The 17,894-nt window shown below is 37.0% G+C and overlaps 1 pseudogene; it reads right to left on the bottom strand.

The window, feature by feature from the left end:
* Positions 1 to 11,926: 11,926 nt before the first annotated feature.
* On the bottom strand, positions 11,927 to 12,000 carry LOC124081397 (U6 spliceosomal RNA; annotated as a pseudogene).
* Between the last annotated feature and the right edge of the window lie 5,894 nt (positions 12,001 to 17,894).

Genomic DNA, 17,894 nt, shown 5'->3' with positions numbered 1-17,894 from the left:
AAAATATGTTTTTCATTTATTGTATAACCTAGACTACCTTCGACTTTCTGGTTCCTTTGTTTCTATACTTTACCATTAAAATGGATAAGGTAAGATGTGGAAAATATGTTTTTTAGGGGGATAAATGCACTCCATATAAATGCAGTAGGATTCAATGAACTTATATCTCAACAAATAATAATAATAGTAATAATAATAATATCCTTCTGACAATTAAACTAGTAAAATACACACATAGTGGATGCAAATAGAAGCTGGTGGTTGCTATTGTTTAGTGAATTCTTGAATATTTCCGTAAAAAAGAAATAGTTTCAACATTGGGGGACAGATCTTATAGTGAATGATTGATAGCCAAAACCAAATAAGAGAGCAGCAAATGTCTATATTGTAGACAAATTTCCCATGTATTTCTTGGGCAAACCATGGATGTTGGCATGAAATTTGACTCTAGTGCTTTTATTTTGCTCATTTCTTTGTGAAGTTAGTTTTCCTGAACTTTGAGGAAGGGTTTTACTTTAGATAGCTTATCTTCTCATTTCTTCTACGTGTGTGTGTGTTTGGAATTTAAAAATATAAATATGTGTATGTGTGTGCATGCACTTGTTTTTAAGAATTTTATGGTTTTCTCAGCTTTTTAGCTTTTTCCACTTGATTCTTTCCTTTCCTTCTACTGTTTGTCCTGATTAGATTTGATTCCACTATCAGTATCAGTATTTATTTCTTAATATGGATTCCTTTTATAGGGCAGCTCTAGTGGGTCAGTTTGATATTTCACAGGGGGCAGCTTTCTTTGGCCTCTGCAGCCATCTCATTTGCACCCTGTAGTGTACTCCCTGGTTTTTGTGTAGGGAAAATGTTCAGCTTTAACTGTTCTCAATCTGCCTGCTGCATGTTACAGAGAATGCCTATCGATATCTGCTTTCTCTTGTTCTCAGATTTGTCAAATATCTCCTTTCTTAAATCAGATCTCACACTAGTAGTATGTACTTCTATAGTTGTTACAGTCAGCTCTGCATTGCTGTAACCAAAAGACCGGACAAGAATAACTTAGAAGAAAAAAAGTTCATTTTGGTTCACAGGTTTAGAGGTTCAGTCCATGGTTGGTCAACCACATAATTCTCAGCCCAAGATAAGGGAGAACATCATGGTAGAGGACATGGTGGGGGAAAGCTGCTCAATCCATCGTGACATCCAAGAAGCAGAGTAAGCTCCACTTGCTAGCCATAAAATAGAAACCGCAAAGGTCTGCCCCCTCTTTTAGTCAGCCTTTTCACTGCTGTGACTAAAGACCCAACCAGCACAATTGTAGAGGAAAATGGATTTACTTGAGGGCTCACTGTTTCAGAGGTCTTCGTGCATAGAAGGCTGGCTCTATTTCTCAGGGGTCGGGATGAGGCTGAACATGATGGCAGAGTGTGTAGCAGAGGGAAGTTGCTCACAGCATGGTGATCTCTAAGAAGGATAGAGAGACTCCACTTGCCAGATACAAACATATACCCCAAAGCCACACCCTAATTCCCCATCTCCTCCAGCCACACCCTGCCACTTCAGTTAATCCCATCAGGGATTAATTCACTGATTAGGCTAAGGCTATAACCCAATAATTTTCCAAACCTTCTTGCATTGTCTCCCACATGAGCTTTCAGGGTACACCACATCTGAACCATAAGGCCTCCAGCCACAACATACCTGCCTATAGCTAATGATCTATTTCAATGGATTAATACATGACTAGATTACAGATCTCATAATCTGATCATTTCACCTCTGTGAACATTTCTGCATTACCTCACATGTGGGCTGTGGGGGAGGGACCACCACATATCCAAATCATGACAGCAGCTATTGGCCGTTTGTCCACATGTGATGATTTACTGGGGTTGTGGGGATATCATGTCAGGTAGTCTTATTATAAACACTGTCCGTTTTTTTTAAATTTTTCTTTCTTGTATATTTGTCAATTTTTATGTTGGAATTTGAATGAATACAAAACTATGCCATAGTATTTGAAATCCGTATCTTTAAACAGATCCATAGGAATTTTTTTTGAGTGTGGGGGTACTAGAGACTTATTCGGGGACACTCGACCACTGAGCCACATCCCCAGCCCTATTTTGTATTTTATTTAGAGACAGGGTCTCACTGAGTTGCTTAGCACCTTGCCTTGGCTGAGGCTGGCTTTGAATTCATGATCTTCCTGCCTCAACCTCCAGAGCCACTGGGATTACAGGTGGGTGCCACTATGCCCAGCCCATATGCAAATCTTATCTACCATGCTCTGTCTTCCTCACAATGAATCTCAGTTGGTGTTTTTCTTAGTTTCAATATATGAGAGAGAAAATCTAAGTAGTTGCTATCTACCAGAAGTTTATCAAATGATCTTCATATTTAACTATAGTTTTACTAGCAGTAAGCAATACACATTTCTGCTGAACATTACAGATCCACAGGAAAAATGGATATGACTATCTGATATTTATTATAGCTTTCAATCATGATTTTCTTTTAAGAATTAAAACATGAGACTGAAAATACAGAGAAATTGTTTCTACCACTGTTGCCTCTGAGTTTACCCTATGTCCCTTGCTTTCTTTCTCTCTGACCTAAATGTTTTCTTACTCATTCACTAAATTTAAATTTTTAGCTTCTGTTTTTTTCTTCATATCAGACACTATGTTTCTAAGGGAAGAAACTGTCTTTTCTTCCTGTTTCTTTAGTACCAAGCACAGTATTGACCAGACAGAAGGGGATTAATAAAGAAGAAGGACTAATGAATGAATGAACGAAGGAAGATAAATTTTAAATAATTTAAAATTCTCATTTTAAATTATTCTCATTTATAATTGTCTGCTTGTATTAGGCTGAATAATGTCCCATTCTTAGGGATTCTTAACTTCTAGTTTCTAGAACCTATCAATATTTTACCTTTATATAACAACGATATCTTTGGAGATATAATTAAGAATTCTAGGGAATATTGTCCTGGATCATCCAGTGAGGTCCTAAATGTGCTAAAAATGGTCCTTACAAGAGGAAGACAAGAGGATCCGTGAAAAGTCAGAGATGTGACAACGGAAGAAAGAAATTGTAGTAAGCTTGAAGGGGCCACTAGCCAAGCAATGCAAACTCCAGAGATTGGAAAAGGCAAGGGAACAAATCTCCATGAAGCCTGTAGAAAGAATTCAATCCTGCGAACACCTGGATGTCAGATGTCCACTGCCATGAACTGTAAGAGAATAAGTTGGATTTGTGTTACGCCTCTGAGCTTATGATAATCTTTTATGGCAACCATCAGAAACTGATACATATTTTGGTATCTTGAAGTGAGGTGCTGCTGTAAAAAAAATACATCTAAAAGGTAGAAGCATTTTGGTAATTCTATCATGAGCAGAGGCTGGAAGAAGTTTAAGAAGCATGACAGAAAAAATTCCACATTGCGTTAAATAGACTATGGGTAGACTTGTGAATGTTAATGGTGCCTCAGTGAGGGCTCAGAAGGAAGTAAGGAACATGGCGGGGGAGAAAGCCTGTGTGATTTTAGAGAACAATCACAGTGGAATGTTGAAAGATATATTAACACTAAAGAGGCTTCTTTTGAAGGTTCAGAAGGAAATTAGAATCATGTTATTGGAAACTGGAGGGAAGGAGATCCTTATTACATAGGAACAGAAAACAGCATTGAATCAAGTCCTCTAACTGGGTAAAAAGCAGCATTTGCAAAGGATGAACCTGAATATTTAACTAAGACAATTTTGTAGAAAAATGTTGAAGATGCAGTTTGGTTTCTTTTTTTGCTCTTTATGGTAAAATAAAAGAGAAAAGAGATAAATTGTGAAGAAAATGGAAACAGGACTTGATTTGGGAATTTTTCAGGTTATTCACAAAAGGTACTAAAACTAAATGTCAGGAAAGTATGCTCTGAAGATAAAGTCAAGAGTTTGGCTAACTTTTTGCAGTGTCTCCCTTGGACACAAAGGTTAAAGTATTCAGTCACACAGAGGCTCTTTGAAAAGATTAGGGATGTGACTCCTAGATTCTCTCAACTAACTCAGCTGAATAGAGTAGAGAGATCTGTGGAGAAGCCTTTTATCTAATGGAGTGAATCCCTGAGACACATCAGAAGATCCACAGGTATTTAAAAATGTTAAATCATCAGAAATACTGTCTTCCCGGACTTACGGGGACAGAGGGAGGAAGAAACGAAAGGAGGCTTTTCAAACCTCCAGAATTCTACAGGAAATAATCAGTCTTATAAAATAACTAAGTCACAAGCATGTGCTTCCCTTCATGTAAAAGAAAAGATTCAGAGGGAGCCTAGAGGAAAGAGGTGGGAGCCCCCTGATAGCACCGTGAATATAGAACATGGAGTCAGAGCTCAGAACACAGGACTCCAAGCCTGCAGAGATCACTTCAGGTCTTGAAACATTTTTTTTTAAAGGAATTTTAAGTCCTTTTTTCCTTTCCTTTTCTTCCTTTCTAAAAGTGAATGTCCGTAACTGCTTACCTGTGCCCACCGCCATTGTTTGTGAACATATAGCTTATTTTCTAGGTTCACGGATCCACAGATGGAGAGGAATGCTGCCCAAGCATGCATTAAACGGAGAGTCTCACACATATCAAAGTTAGACAATTTAAAATGATGAGACTTGGTGTTTTATAACTGCTGAGACTTACATGGAATTTTGGAGTTACATTGACACTGATGGTTCCAGACTTTTCGGGTCTTGGGATGGGTGAATATATTTTGCGTTTGAGATAGACATGGATATCCAAGGGCACACTGTGGTAGACTGAAGACTCCATTTCTCCTCATTCCCCAAAGATGACCTGGATCATGAGACCTGTGAATAGGCTATCTTATATATCAAGAGAAACTTTGCAGTTGCAATTAAGTTGAGGACTTTGAAAGAAGGAGATTATCCAGGCCGGTCCCAAATGTTGTACAATTGTTCTTACAAGGACACAAAATAATAAATAGGGTATAAGAGATAAGATGACAGAGGAAGTGAGTTGCAGTGATGTGAGGGAAAGTCATGAATGAAGGAGTGCATTCTCTAAAAGCTGAAAAAGGCCAGGAAACAGATTTCCTTTTAAAAACTTTGGAGGAACCCAGCCCAACTGCCACTTGATTTGGGACTATAGATTTCAGAACTGTAAAAGAATAAGTTTGCATTGTATTATGCCACTAAATTGGTAATAGTTTGTTAAAGAAACAATGGGGATACTAAGACAGTGTTGTATTTTTTTCACTATGATCAATAATATATACTTTTAAGTTATGCAAAAATTAACTATTTTTTTTCTTGTTCATGTACAGAATACATTTCCAAAATATGAAGACATTCTCCATTTTAATAGCTGTTTTTCTACAAGTTTTCACAAGGTACGTAGGGATATATTCCAGTCCCATAAATATGATAGTCATTCACCAGATGTTTCTTTTCCTGTGAAATGTTTTGCCACAGGCAAGCTTTTATCTTTTCCTCACAATTACTTTGTATTCTCAATGCCTCACCTTCAGAAATTGAGGTATCTTCCAACATACATTAGACCACACAAGGGCACTTAATCATGTAAACAGTGAAATCAGTGTCACCACTAATCTTTTATCTAATGGCAAATTTCTTAGCTGTGTGTACTTTGATGATGATGATGAAAGGAAATACTTTTTATTTTATTATACCACAATACACATTCCAACTTGAGAATCCCAGCATGCACTGGTTGCAATTATAATAATAATAAAAAAAATCTTGCTTCTTTTTTTTTTTTCTTTATTGATTGTAGATACATTAGCATTACTTTGCAATACAATGCCATCCCAATTTCTCTTTTCTTTTTGGAATGTAATGTGCAATGCCGAAGGAAAAGAAGAAAAGAATGATGTACCCAGTGATATTTTATCCATGAAAAGGACATTAGTTTTTCCTTTTTTGCTTTTGTTATGTTAAGGGCTGTATTGGAGATAATGGATTACAGCAAAGCCATCTTCACTGTGATTCATCAATCTTATGGGGGTGGGGGCAACATCTACTCTGCTCTTAATGATTGGTTTCTAAGTGACATGGCCTTTTGTGCCATGAAAAAGAAGCTGGTTTCTGAGGCTTGAGAATTACATTTAGCAAGAAGACAGAAAATGCATTTATTGTCAATAAGTAAATTAAGATGACAAAAAGGATGTGGAATTGTTATGTTTTCACACTCTGGGAGAAAGGAAGAATGAGGTACTTTCTCAAACAGTCATTTAGGCCAAGCCCTTTTTCTATAGAATTATTAAATAACAAAAGCTGTTTGGAATTTGGAAGATTTGACAGTTTTAATAAGAATAACCAAATAGAATTGCTTAATGTAAGCCACTAATCTTAAGAGTGTAGGACTGTCCCGAAAGAAAGATTTAATTCTAAACCTGATTCATAAATTATCCAGTTTAAACAATTGGATAATTGACAAGGCAATTATAATAGCTAAATTCGATTTCCTTCTAATATGTCAGTCTTCCAAAATTTAAAGTGCTGTGATCATCATACATGATAGATTCTGTCACACACCAATTCTGGGAACTACTGTTTTTATGGCAAATTTTTCAGTTCTTCACATTATCTATTGTTTCTATCTACTAGCAGCTTCTCTTATTAATCTCATTTTATTCTTTCTAGCAAAATTTAATAAAGCCAAAGGTTATAACTGATATGTTTAGAACCCCAAAATGAGTCTTTTAAATTTGAGATTCTAAATTTGGAACTGGGAAGATAAAATTTTACTGATCTTTCCCAAGACAGCAAACTGATCTCTGCAATAATTGTAGTTCATTTTTTGGACACTCACTTTTCATCTTCTATGAAATTGTAGTCATATTGTCAAAGCTCTGCTGACAGTCATACACTGTCTGCTTACTATTTTATAAAAGGGCTACAAAAGAGAAAAATTAAGCAGCTGGGAAAGATCGGGATAGAGTCGCTGAGAGCTACTTATCCACTCACCTCTTCTCATATCTGACCTCATTCTTGCATCCTCTTTGGAGTTCAGCAAAATTTCTTGATTATTCACTAAAATACAGAGAAGATTATTATGTTAATTAGTCATTATATTTTAAGGAAAAAGTTTGTTTCCCTTGGGATTTCTAATTTATTCTTTCGAATAGATAATATATAATTATGCAGTAATTCTGATGAGAGAAATAACTGAGAGAGAAACCATGGCCATCCTGATGAGACACAATTCTACCAAGCTGACCCCTTTATGAGCCTTATTTATTTTATTTGAGAAAGCTCACATCATTTTATTATTTGCTCCCTGGAATGTTTCATTATTCCTGAAAATTGGACCTACCAGGTGATAGGTAAATTTAGTAGATTTAACAATATTCAAAATACATTTTCCATTTATGCAAATTCAAAGTAAAAGCAACCTAAATCCTTTCACAAAGGAAAAAAAAACTGAAAACATAAGCACTACTTCCTCTACACTTCCAAAGAAGGGCTTTTAAATTTCCACATAATGTAAGGGTAAAAGAAATTGAAGTTAAAGCGTAAAAGTTAAAGGGTAAAAGACCGGGTGTTGTAAAGTTTCTAAGCTGCAAGGTCTGAGTTAAAATGTCAAGGATTAGGTATTGTTAGGTTTCCATGCTACCTGCAAAACCTGAAATTTCTGTAGCTGTTAAGACAATGCTTGGAACTGCCCAGTAAATATTTCCCCTGACTATTTGGTTGTTTAATAAAGGCTCTGTGTGGTCACACGTAGGCATTGCAGGGCCTGGACCAATCAGTTTAAATGTAACCCCCTCCTTAGGAATGACCTATCACTCCAGCCTGACCTGTTCCCGCCAATGAATGAACTAATCATGTTTAGGAGTTGTTGTTCAATTTTCCCGCGCCTCATGATGATTTGTTCTGATGTATACAAAGCCCTCCGCCCTCCCCAAAAAGTGTACTTAAGCAGTGCTCAGCCACTACTCGGGGCTCTGGGCTGCTTTCCCTTCTTGAGTGGGCACGGAGCCCCAGCATGCTGGTTCAATAAATCCCCTTCTGCCAATTGCATGAGTGGTCACTTGGTGGTCTCTTCGACGTTTCGCAGGACCCTTACAATAAGATCATGAAGAAATAGTATCTTTCTCAAAATTTTGTTTGTACTGGGCCACTCAAAATGAAGAACTGTAACTTTGCATATTTAATAAATAGCATCTTTTTATGTATGAAAATCAATACTCTTTCAGGCTATTTGAGGCAGGGAAAGTTGATGGTAGAGCAGTTAATGACTTTAGTTCTGGAGTCAAACAGACTATCTGATCCAGGCTCATTTAATTTGGCAAATGATCTCATTTTTTTTCTATTCAAGAGAAATAATGAAAAGATGCATCTCCTTGTGTCTTGTGAATATCAAAAGAGACAACTCATATAAAGCACTTGGTACACTATCTGACACACAGTAAGCACTAAATGTGTTAGATATCTTTATTATGATAGCAACTATGGTCATATACCGACTTTCCAAATATGGTATCAAAATATAGAAAATTCACAACAAATAACTTGAAATTAACCGTATCTATGAAAACCTAAGTAAATGAAATATAAAAAGGAGAAAGCTATTGAATTTCTACTTTATAAAAATAGATTTAACTCAGTATTCTTTGAGTCATTTTTCTTTTCAGTGCTTTTGAAATATGGTAAATTGATAAAAACCCAGTTTTTATCAATTTAAATTTCTCTAAAAATTTTTAGAGGAAAATTTCCTGGCATCCAACCATTATGTTGAAGTGTATTATGCCTCTTTGGAAAGCAGATTGATATATTCTTCACTTGTTTTGATGGTGAGTTTCTGTTGGATTGAAGATAAATCTCCATGGAGAACTTAAGTGACCTGTCACGTTGCAGGCTCCTATCTTGTCTGTCTTTAAAGCACACTTAATTTTTTGTTAATTCTCCCTCCAAAATGACAAGGCTGATGGTTTGGAAGAAAACCAGTAGAGCAGGTTTGCTGCATCAAGAAGTTCTGTATTCTCTTCTGTGCAAATATTCAGATGAGCCTAAGTGTTTTGCTGGGAGCCACAGTGTTTCATGTTTCCTATGTCATTCCTTGTGCCTAGAATTGTGCTTTTATACAACTATTATAATAAGAGCTCTTGCTCATTGGGCCCTACTTATGTAAAGATAACTTAAGTTTCTATGTAATATTTTTCTTTTGAAAATGTCAGTAACACCAGCATAAGAGGGCCTGAAAATTATACAATTCCAGGAAATTTACAGGGTCCTAGGTTATCAAACAACCAGGCGATCAGGGGAAATATTTACTGGGCGGTTCCAAGTATTGTCTTAACAGCTACAGGAATTTCAGGTTTTGCGTGTAGCATAGGAATTTAACAATACCTGGTCCTTTACATTTTAACTCAGGCCTTGCAGCTTAGAAACTTTACAATGCCCGGTCTTTTACACTTTAACTTCAATTTCTTTTGCCCTTACATATTCAGTACAAATTTTGTTGCCTTGGGTTTGGGATGTGGCTCAAGTGGTAGCGTGCTCACCTGGCATGCGCGGGGCACTGGGTTCGATCCTCAGCACCACATAAAAATAAAATAAAGATGTTGTGTCCACTGAAAACTGAAAAATAAATATTAAAACAAAAATTCTCTCTCTCTTAAAAAAATTTGTTGCCTTATAGGAAAATGAGATATAATATATTTGCAATATATACTAATATTAATATATTATATAATGTATTGAATATATTTGCAAAATTTCTTCGGCTTTCTTAACTAGATATTGATACCGCCGATTATCCGTGACAAGTCCTGCTTCCCCACATGTTGAAGTTTGAACATTACAGAAGCACCCGAGGCCAGCATGTGAAGCAGGGTTTATTTAAAAAGGGGTAACATAAACTTCTCCCGCGAGGGAAAAGGGGGCCATAGCTGGTGTCTTGGTATCCCAAGAAGCCAGGTGTTCTGCCCTTTTTATATGTCCTAGGTTTCCTTTGTTCTGCTGTCTTTTCCCCTTTCTTTCTCCTTCCTGCTTAAGTGACTAGGCTCAGGAATGTGCTCCATGGTGTGGCCAAAAGGTGGGAAACAGGTGGGCTGAAGGGGTAAGGGCAAGATGGAGCAGCCAAGGACACTTTAACAACCTTATAGCTCCCTGTAGGGAGGGGAAATTCCTGGGACAGGTTACCTTGGCAACAGGGTGGAGCAGGGGCAGGTTCTTGATAAAATCTCTCAGGGGACAGTCTCCAACTTCCCAGACTCACTCAAAATTGGCCTCCTAGATCTGACCTGACTTGATTTACCTATCTACACTGAGTGCCTGTCTAATTCTGGCTTCAATATGAGTATGTGTGTGTGCCCAGTGTTGATTATAGATTACATATGTATCTTTTCTTCATATTTTCCAGTCAAATGATTTTGACATCTTACCGGTTTCCTCATTAATTAGTGAGTTAAATAAAATATTTTCTCAGGTGTTCATCTTATATTTGTAAATCATGCTTTTAGTTTTTTGAAAGTTACAATTTTAGCAATATAGTATAAGAAATTTTGTCAGCTCAACCACCTTGAACGAGAACAGACATAAAATTGCTTAGCATCTTGCAGTTGATAGACATCTAAAATATAGGAGACAACCACAATCCTTTCTTCTAGCTGTTTATGAAAGCGTCACATGGTACACCATAAACAATGTGTAGTGTTGAATGAAATGACATACAAGTCAAAATCAAAATCGTACAACATCATTATTTTTTTAAAAACCTACTACTCTCTTATTTCTTACTGCCTTTGCAAGCTTATTTTGTGGGAATCTTAATATCTAAAGGGTCTAATTAAAGAAAAATTTCAATGAATTTTCTGGACAATCTTAAATAAGAAATTGTCATGCAGCATATCAATGCATTAATTAACATTTCCAGTCCTATATAACAAGATTTTTCAACTTTATTCAAAATCCTCCACCCCATAATTTGACTCTGTTGCCAAGGTTGACCACCAGGTGACAAAGGTTGGCATGATTATTACTACCTTACTTTCCCTGCTCAGAATCTGTGCTTTTTTTTTTTTTTCTCTTCTCCCCAGTGCCTAATGCTACACAGCTCCCTTGAATCTTATTTAGCTCATTTTATCCAAATGGTCAAAGGTTGGTACTCTTTTGGCTTGCTAAGAGGTTAAACCTACTCTTTTCCAATTAGGTACTTTTAAAAATTGGTTCTTTTTTAGTTGTACATGATAGCAGAATCCATTTTGATATAATTATACAAACATGGAAAAATATGGAATACTTCATGAATTTGCATGTCATTCTGAAAAACCAGCCTCTACCTCAGAGCAAAGCCTGTCTAAGGAAGAGACATGACCTTTGTCCTTGGAAAGACCCACAGAGCACTCCTAGGCACATTCCCACCCTGCTACAAATAACAGGAGAGATCTGCTGTGCCAGGTGTCCCTGACTCACTCAGGCTAGGTGGGAACCCCTAGCAATCCCTAGCAGCCACCAATCAGCATGAGACAGGGAAATACCTGGGATGCCAGATGACCCTTCCAGTAGTTTATGGTGATTGATAACATGTTGGGAAACCATGTAGTTCAGCACGAACACCCCTATTGGCTTAAACCAATCAGTTCAAATGAATCCCCCTCTTGTAACCAATCACCCTTACCCAACTTGTTCCCACCAGTGAATGTGCTAATCCTGTTTTAGAGTTGTTTTATGATTTTCCTGTGGTGTGTGATGATTTGCTAAGAGATGATATGATGTATGTGAAGTCCCTGCCTTCCCCAAAGAGCACATAAAACTGCTGCAAATCCTGGGCTGAGGGCCTCTTAGCATCACCAGTTGCTGTGTGTGCGCACGGAGGACCGAGCTAGCTTGCAATAAACACCTCTTTGCTGCTTACATTGATCTTGCTCTCTGGTGGTCTTTTGGGGGTCCCGAATTCGAGCATAACAATTCTTGCTTAGGGGCCGTGCTAATTTTTGCTGTATCATTTCAATTTTAGTATGTGTGCTGCCAAAGTGAGCACCCAATAAGGTACTTTTGAAGGTATTAGGGAGACTGTTTCCCTATCACTTGCATTCTCTTACCTGCAAGACCTTTAACACATGTCCCATCATGTTTTGAATTAAACAAAGTATGTAAAGCACATGATAAATGTTCAATAAGTGTTTATTGGTATCATTGTTACTTTTTTCAAGTTTTGAAATGGCTGCAACACGTGATTGCAGCCACAAAAGAAATATGGATGTGTGCCTGAAAAACTCAATTTCCTGTTTCAGATGGTCTTAACTATCTTAACAGTTATTCTACACATAACTTAAAAATGATAACAAAATACAGATGTGAATACTGTTTCAAAGATTCTAAACATTTATATAAAAATTCTTTGCCAAATCATAACTGTTTTCTGGCATAGTCATCTTGAGTTATTACACATTTTTGATTTTTCATTACCACACTGATTGAAATTAATTTTGTTTGCTCTTTTTTCCAGCTCCCAGGAACCAGCCTAATTGATACTCTTTCTGCTTCAGTTGATGAGTTTTTCTGTTTATATGCAATTTGGGGTTTGCAGGGAAACAATGATAAGCATATCCAGTGTCAGTAAGCTTATCAACATGTGGCTTTCCTGTCTGAATTGAACGTGGAATATAAAAATTCATTAAAACTCACCTTTGAAACCTACAAAGAAGCAGTTCAGAAAAATATCTAATGGGATGCCAACAGAAATTCTCCAAATACAACTTCAGCCATTGTCCTCTTTTTAAAAATATGACAAACCAGCTGACACATTTTTCTTAAAAACTCTTTCCAGTACAGAAGCTACCTCCTAAATCCTGAAGGCAAGGAGTCTGGGGCATTCCTACTGCTGTCCTACAAGGTGTTTTGTCCCTTTTGCTTCTTCATTTTTCTTTTAATTCTTTGCTCTACCACCCTCCCACAATTTCTGTTTCTGTTTTTACAACCTATCCCTAGACCAGTGTCTTAACTTTCTTGAAGCACATAGTATGCAGATGCATTCATCTCTGTAGTTGTTTTTGTTGACTTCAAAAACACAAGTCAGGGGCTGGGGATGTGGCTCAGTGGTAGAGCACTTGCCTAGCATGTGTGAGGCACTGGGTTCGATCCTCAGCACCACATAAAAATAAATAAAGTAAAAATATTGTGTTCATCTACAACTAAAAAAATATTTAACCACCAATAACAAAAACACATGTCAATGACTGTTTCATTGTTCTGGCCTCTCACCAATGAGCATTTTAGCAGTTCACTTTAGCAATTGCTATCTTTCAGCTTATTATCAAGCAAACAACAACAAAAAACAAACAAACAAAAAACAAACCAAACCCTAGTGTTTTCCAGACTTGTACCCTAAATTTTCTTTCTTTTCTCCTCCCTCCCTTCCTTCCTTAATTTTGAGACGGGGTCTTGCCATGTTACCCAGGCTGGTCTTGAATTCCTGGACTCAGTGAACCTCCTGCTTCTGCCTTCCATTTGCTGGGATTATAGGTGTGGGCTACTTTGCATAACCTGAATAATATTCCTAAGAAATTCAACTTAGCAATTAGGTTACTGGCCTCTGTACTTCTTATTTCACTTTATTTGTAAAATAGTGTCCAATCATAATTGTTGCATGATGCTAGGAAAAAAATATTAAAATTTATTTATGTTTAAAGAAACTTCTACTGTGGGAAGGAAATATATGCAGAATGACTTCATTTGGCTTTTTAGAATGGCTCAGAGTGCTGGAGTGATAGCTTAGTGATAGAGGTCAGGGTTTGATTCTGAGTGCCACTAAAAACCAAAACCAAACAAACAAAACAAAAGTGATTAGAAGTCCCTTTATGCACCTATAATCTACTCTAGGACTGTTCCAAATCCTTTGCAATTGTCTCAGTTGCAACCTGTGACCTTAATGACACACATTACATATGAAGTCACTGAAAATTGTTAGACTCTCTGGCAGTGGTTCTTCAAACCCTGGTCTCCATTTTTCTTTTTATTCACATAGTGTTCCTCTGTTGCCTAGCATGACAGTGTTATCAGTTCTCCAGTGCAAGCCTTCCCACTCTGTATGCTCATCTCATCCCTCCCCACTTCCTTCTTAACCTACCTGGTTTTACTGTTTTTCTAAAGATTTTGGATTTTGTTTTTCCTTTATATTTTTCTTTCTGCATATCTGCAAATACCTGCATCTCTCCTATCCTAAGTTGAAAATAAAACCCCCAAATCCCTCTATAAATATTACTACTTGACACACTCATGTGAAAGTTTATCTCTTTGTCTCTCAACAAGAACACCACACTACGTTGTAACTTGCATGCTTACCTTCAGTATTATTTCAGAATAAAACATACAGTAATGTGCTGATTCAGAATGAGTTAAAGCAGTGGGACAAAGTATATATATATTTTTTTGAAATTCATTTTGAATTTATTTTATCATAGTAAGTTTGGAGAGAGGTATGGGGCAAGTCTTTGTGAATCATTTGTATATTGAATGGAATTCCCTCATTTTTAACTTCAGAAAAGAAAGTTTCCAAACCTCAGGCCCAATATTTTTGGATAACTTACAATTATTTTTTATAATTCTGGTTTTACAGCCTCTTGAAACTTTTTCCTCACTGTCTTCCTAGCTCTTTGGACACAGAATAATTGTATAGCTCTGTGAACTTTCAGAAACTTAGAATATTTATGCATTCAGCCTAGTGACTGAGAAGCAGAAAAGATCAGCACAAAAAAGTTCCTATGCATTGAAACAGATTCCAAAGCAGATTCCTGCTTCTCCTCCCTGATGTTTGTCTTACTCATAGTTCCAAACACAGAATTCCTCTCTTTAAAGAGATCACTGCTTCCCTGTTGCCCAAACCTCAGGTACTTGGAGGTCCTTCCCTTAACTTCCATCTCCAAATTTCACTACTTTTCTATCCAAAATAAATACTGGGTGGAGGGATTTGTCAGAAGAGCATGACAAATGTTTATATCAAAACAGTGAAATAGGAGCTGGCATCAGGCCAATGATTCCAGACCAGTGATTCCTGATTAATGTTGCACTTTGGAATTATCAGAGGACCTTTAACCAATATACTGCTCTACTTTCAAAATATATCTAGAACCTCACCATTCCTCACAGCCTACAAAATTGACACCTTGGTGGCTGTTGTCTTCTCACATGGGATACTGTATGTCTCCAAACTGGATTCCTTTCTGCTTTTCAGTTTTCTCAACACGATAGTCAGAGGGATTGTTACAATGTGGGAGTCAAATCAGGTCTTTTCGTTCTAAAAAAGCCTTTTATCTCACAGAGTAAAATCAAAGTCCTTAAAATAGCTTTCCAGCCTGTAGTCTGCCCTCTCCAGCAGAGCAGCCATATCCATACATGGTCATTGAGCACTCCAAATGTGGATAGTCCAAACTGAGATGTGCTACAAATGTAAAATACACACCAGATACCAAAGACTTAGGAAAAACTCAAGCAAAATATCTCACTAGATATTAGAGATTAAAATAATTTTCTTCTATTAAATTATGCTAAATAGCATATATTGTTAAAATGTATTTCACATGCTCTTTCTTTGCTTTAGATTGTGTCTACTGGAAAATTTAAACTTACATATGTGATTCACATTCTGTTTCTACTGGATGGTGCTGCTTTAAACAATGTAGGCTCCATTGTCTTTCTGACCACCCTTCCTGCTAATCTCTCACCCTTTCTTTCCTATCATACTGCCTTCCTAATCTCCGTTGTACACTCCACGCAGTCTCCTGCCTCAGTATCTTTGCATTTTGCATCCTTCAGTCTGAAAGTCTCTTTTCCCTAACATTCCATGGGATCTTTCTTATTTCTTTGGGCCTTTTCCTTAATGTTATATTCTCAGTGAAACCTCCCATGGTTACTTGATGCAAAATCAAAACTCATGAATTTTGTATCTCCCTTCTCTGCTTCATTTCCCCCCTCAGTTTGTATCTTTATATATCATAGAGTCATAAATAAAGCAAATGGAATATTTAGAGAAACCTAAATCTAATGGAATGTAGAGGTAGTTTCTACAGGCCAAAGCACAGTCTAGTGGTTACAGCAGTGTTTGCTCAAAGTTCAAACAAATAATGTTGGCTTTAAAATAAAGAAAAAGACTTTCTGTAATTCAGAGGACATGACTAGAAATCTAGGTATGAAACAGTACCTGAAGTCTAGAAGAACATCACTTTCATGTGTGGGAGATGTAGTCATCAATAAGAGAAGCTCAGAGCTTCACTTCCTAAGGACAACTGGGAGAGTGCTAAGGTCACACATCAGTCCTAGAAGGAGCCTGGACCAGTACAAATAAAGGTACTCACAATAGATATTGAAGCTGATCCCCATCTCTTGTTGCATTAGGTACAATGAATGGTGACTTACTACAAGTATTATCTGAAAAAAGGGGCACATTTGGGTTGTTAGTAATACAGAAGACCTTTACTCAGTAGTCATGACCTTCTTCCCACACCAGAACAATAGTCAGATAAAGAGGTCTTAGGACACCATTCTTCTTGTGATGTGTATACCTTAGTGTCTGTCAGTTTGAGGCTGTCTAACATACTACAGACCAACATGGTAGCATCTCTCTGGCCACTACAGAGGCCCTGTTTTAGTCAGCTTTTTTGTTGCTGTGACTGAAAAGAACAATTTTATAGGAGGAAAAGTTTATTTGGGCTTCATGGTTTCAGAGATCTGAGTCTACAGACAGCTGGCTCCTTTGCTGTGGGAAGGACATCATGGCAGAGGAGGGTGGAGGAAAGTAGGTCATGACATGACTACCAAGAAGAAGAGAGAAAGGAAGCTCAGCTCACAAAATATAGGCACACCCCCAGAAACCCACCTTCTCTAGCCACACACTACCTGCCTACAGTTACCCTACAGTTCATCCCTGTCAGAGGATTAATGCATTGGTTAGATTAAAGCTCTCATAATCCAATAATTTCCCCTCTAAACCTTCTTCATTGTCTCATATCTGAGCTTTTGGGGGACACCTAAGCTAAACCACAATATGCCCCTGCACAATTGGCTGGTTTACCAAAAGAACCATGAAGGTAGTGGTGTTGACTATACCACCTCCCTTCAAATCTTGAGGGATTTGCTGATCTTAGCCACTGGTGTCACTGAAGACATCATTTTATTAGAAAGTATATAGTATGTGCTGCCCTTGAAAGGATTGTGTTGGTTACATCACACCAGAGAGAATTTGGAGTGAAAGTTATCTTTGGGCTTTTTTTTTTTTCCCCTTTGGATTTAATCACATATTAAAGTGTGGTTTTTGTTCTTTGCATGTAAATCTCAAAAACCAGCAAATGCAATTATGCCAATAGCAGGAAGAAAAAAAAAATGGGGGTCTCTCAGATCCATGCTGCTTATTTTATTCTAACCATTTACAATGAATGCTTATTTAAAAATGAAAAAGTCAGAGCAATTTTCAATACATAAGATTTTGCATGCATTTACTAAGAATATACCTATATTACATAACAAGAATGGAGAACACAAAAGTTCTAAATCTAAGAACATATAAGTCTCCAACAGATTACAGTCTGTGTTGTTGATTATTATATACTTGAATAGAATTTGACTATACAAATGACTATAAAGCATATTAAGATAAGTCCAAATGGACCAACCTAATGGGGCTTGCTTATGACATCCATCACATGTTTTCTCCCTTTGACCTATATTTGAGGCTGCATAGACAACTCCAATACATCTCTGAGTCTCTCCATATCCAGTAGTGCACAGTCATCCTTGGTTGTTATTTTATTTTTTGCTTATTTCCCTTCCTGACTTTCCTACTTCCCAGAGAATTTTTATTGTTCTTTAGAGTTCCACAGTTTTTTTAAGAGAAAAAAAATCAAAGATATTCTAAGTGTATTTCCAAAAGAAAAAAATGCG

This window comes from Marmota monax, unplaced genomic scaffold (assembly GCF_021218885.2).
Source record: "Marmota monax isolate L192 unplaced genomic scaffold, Marmota_monax_Labrador192_F-V1.1 WCK01_AAM20220418_F8-fsc00184, whole genome shotgun sequence".
NCBI lineage: Eukaryota > Metazoa > Chordata > Mammalia > Rodentia > Sciuridae > Marmota > Marmota monax.
Note: the sequence above shows the minus strand (reverse complement) of the source record. Positions and strands in the feature narration are given on the sequence as shown.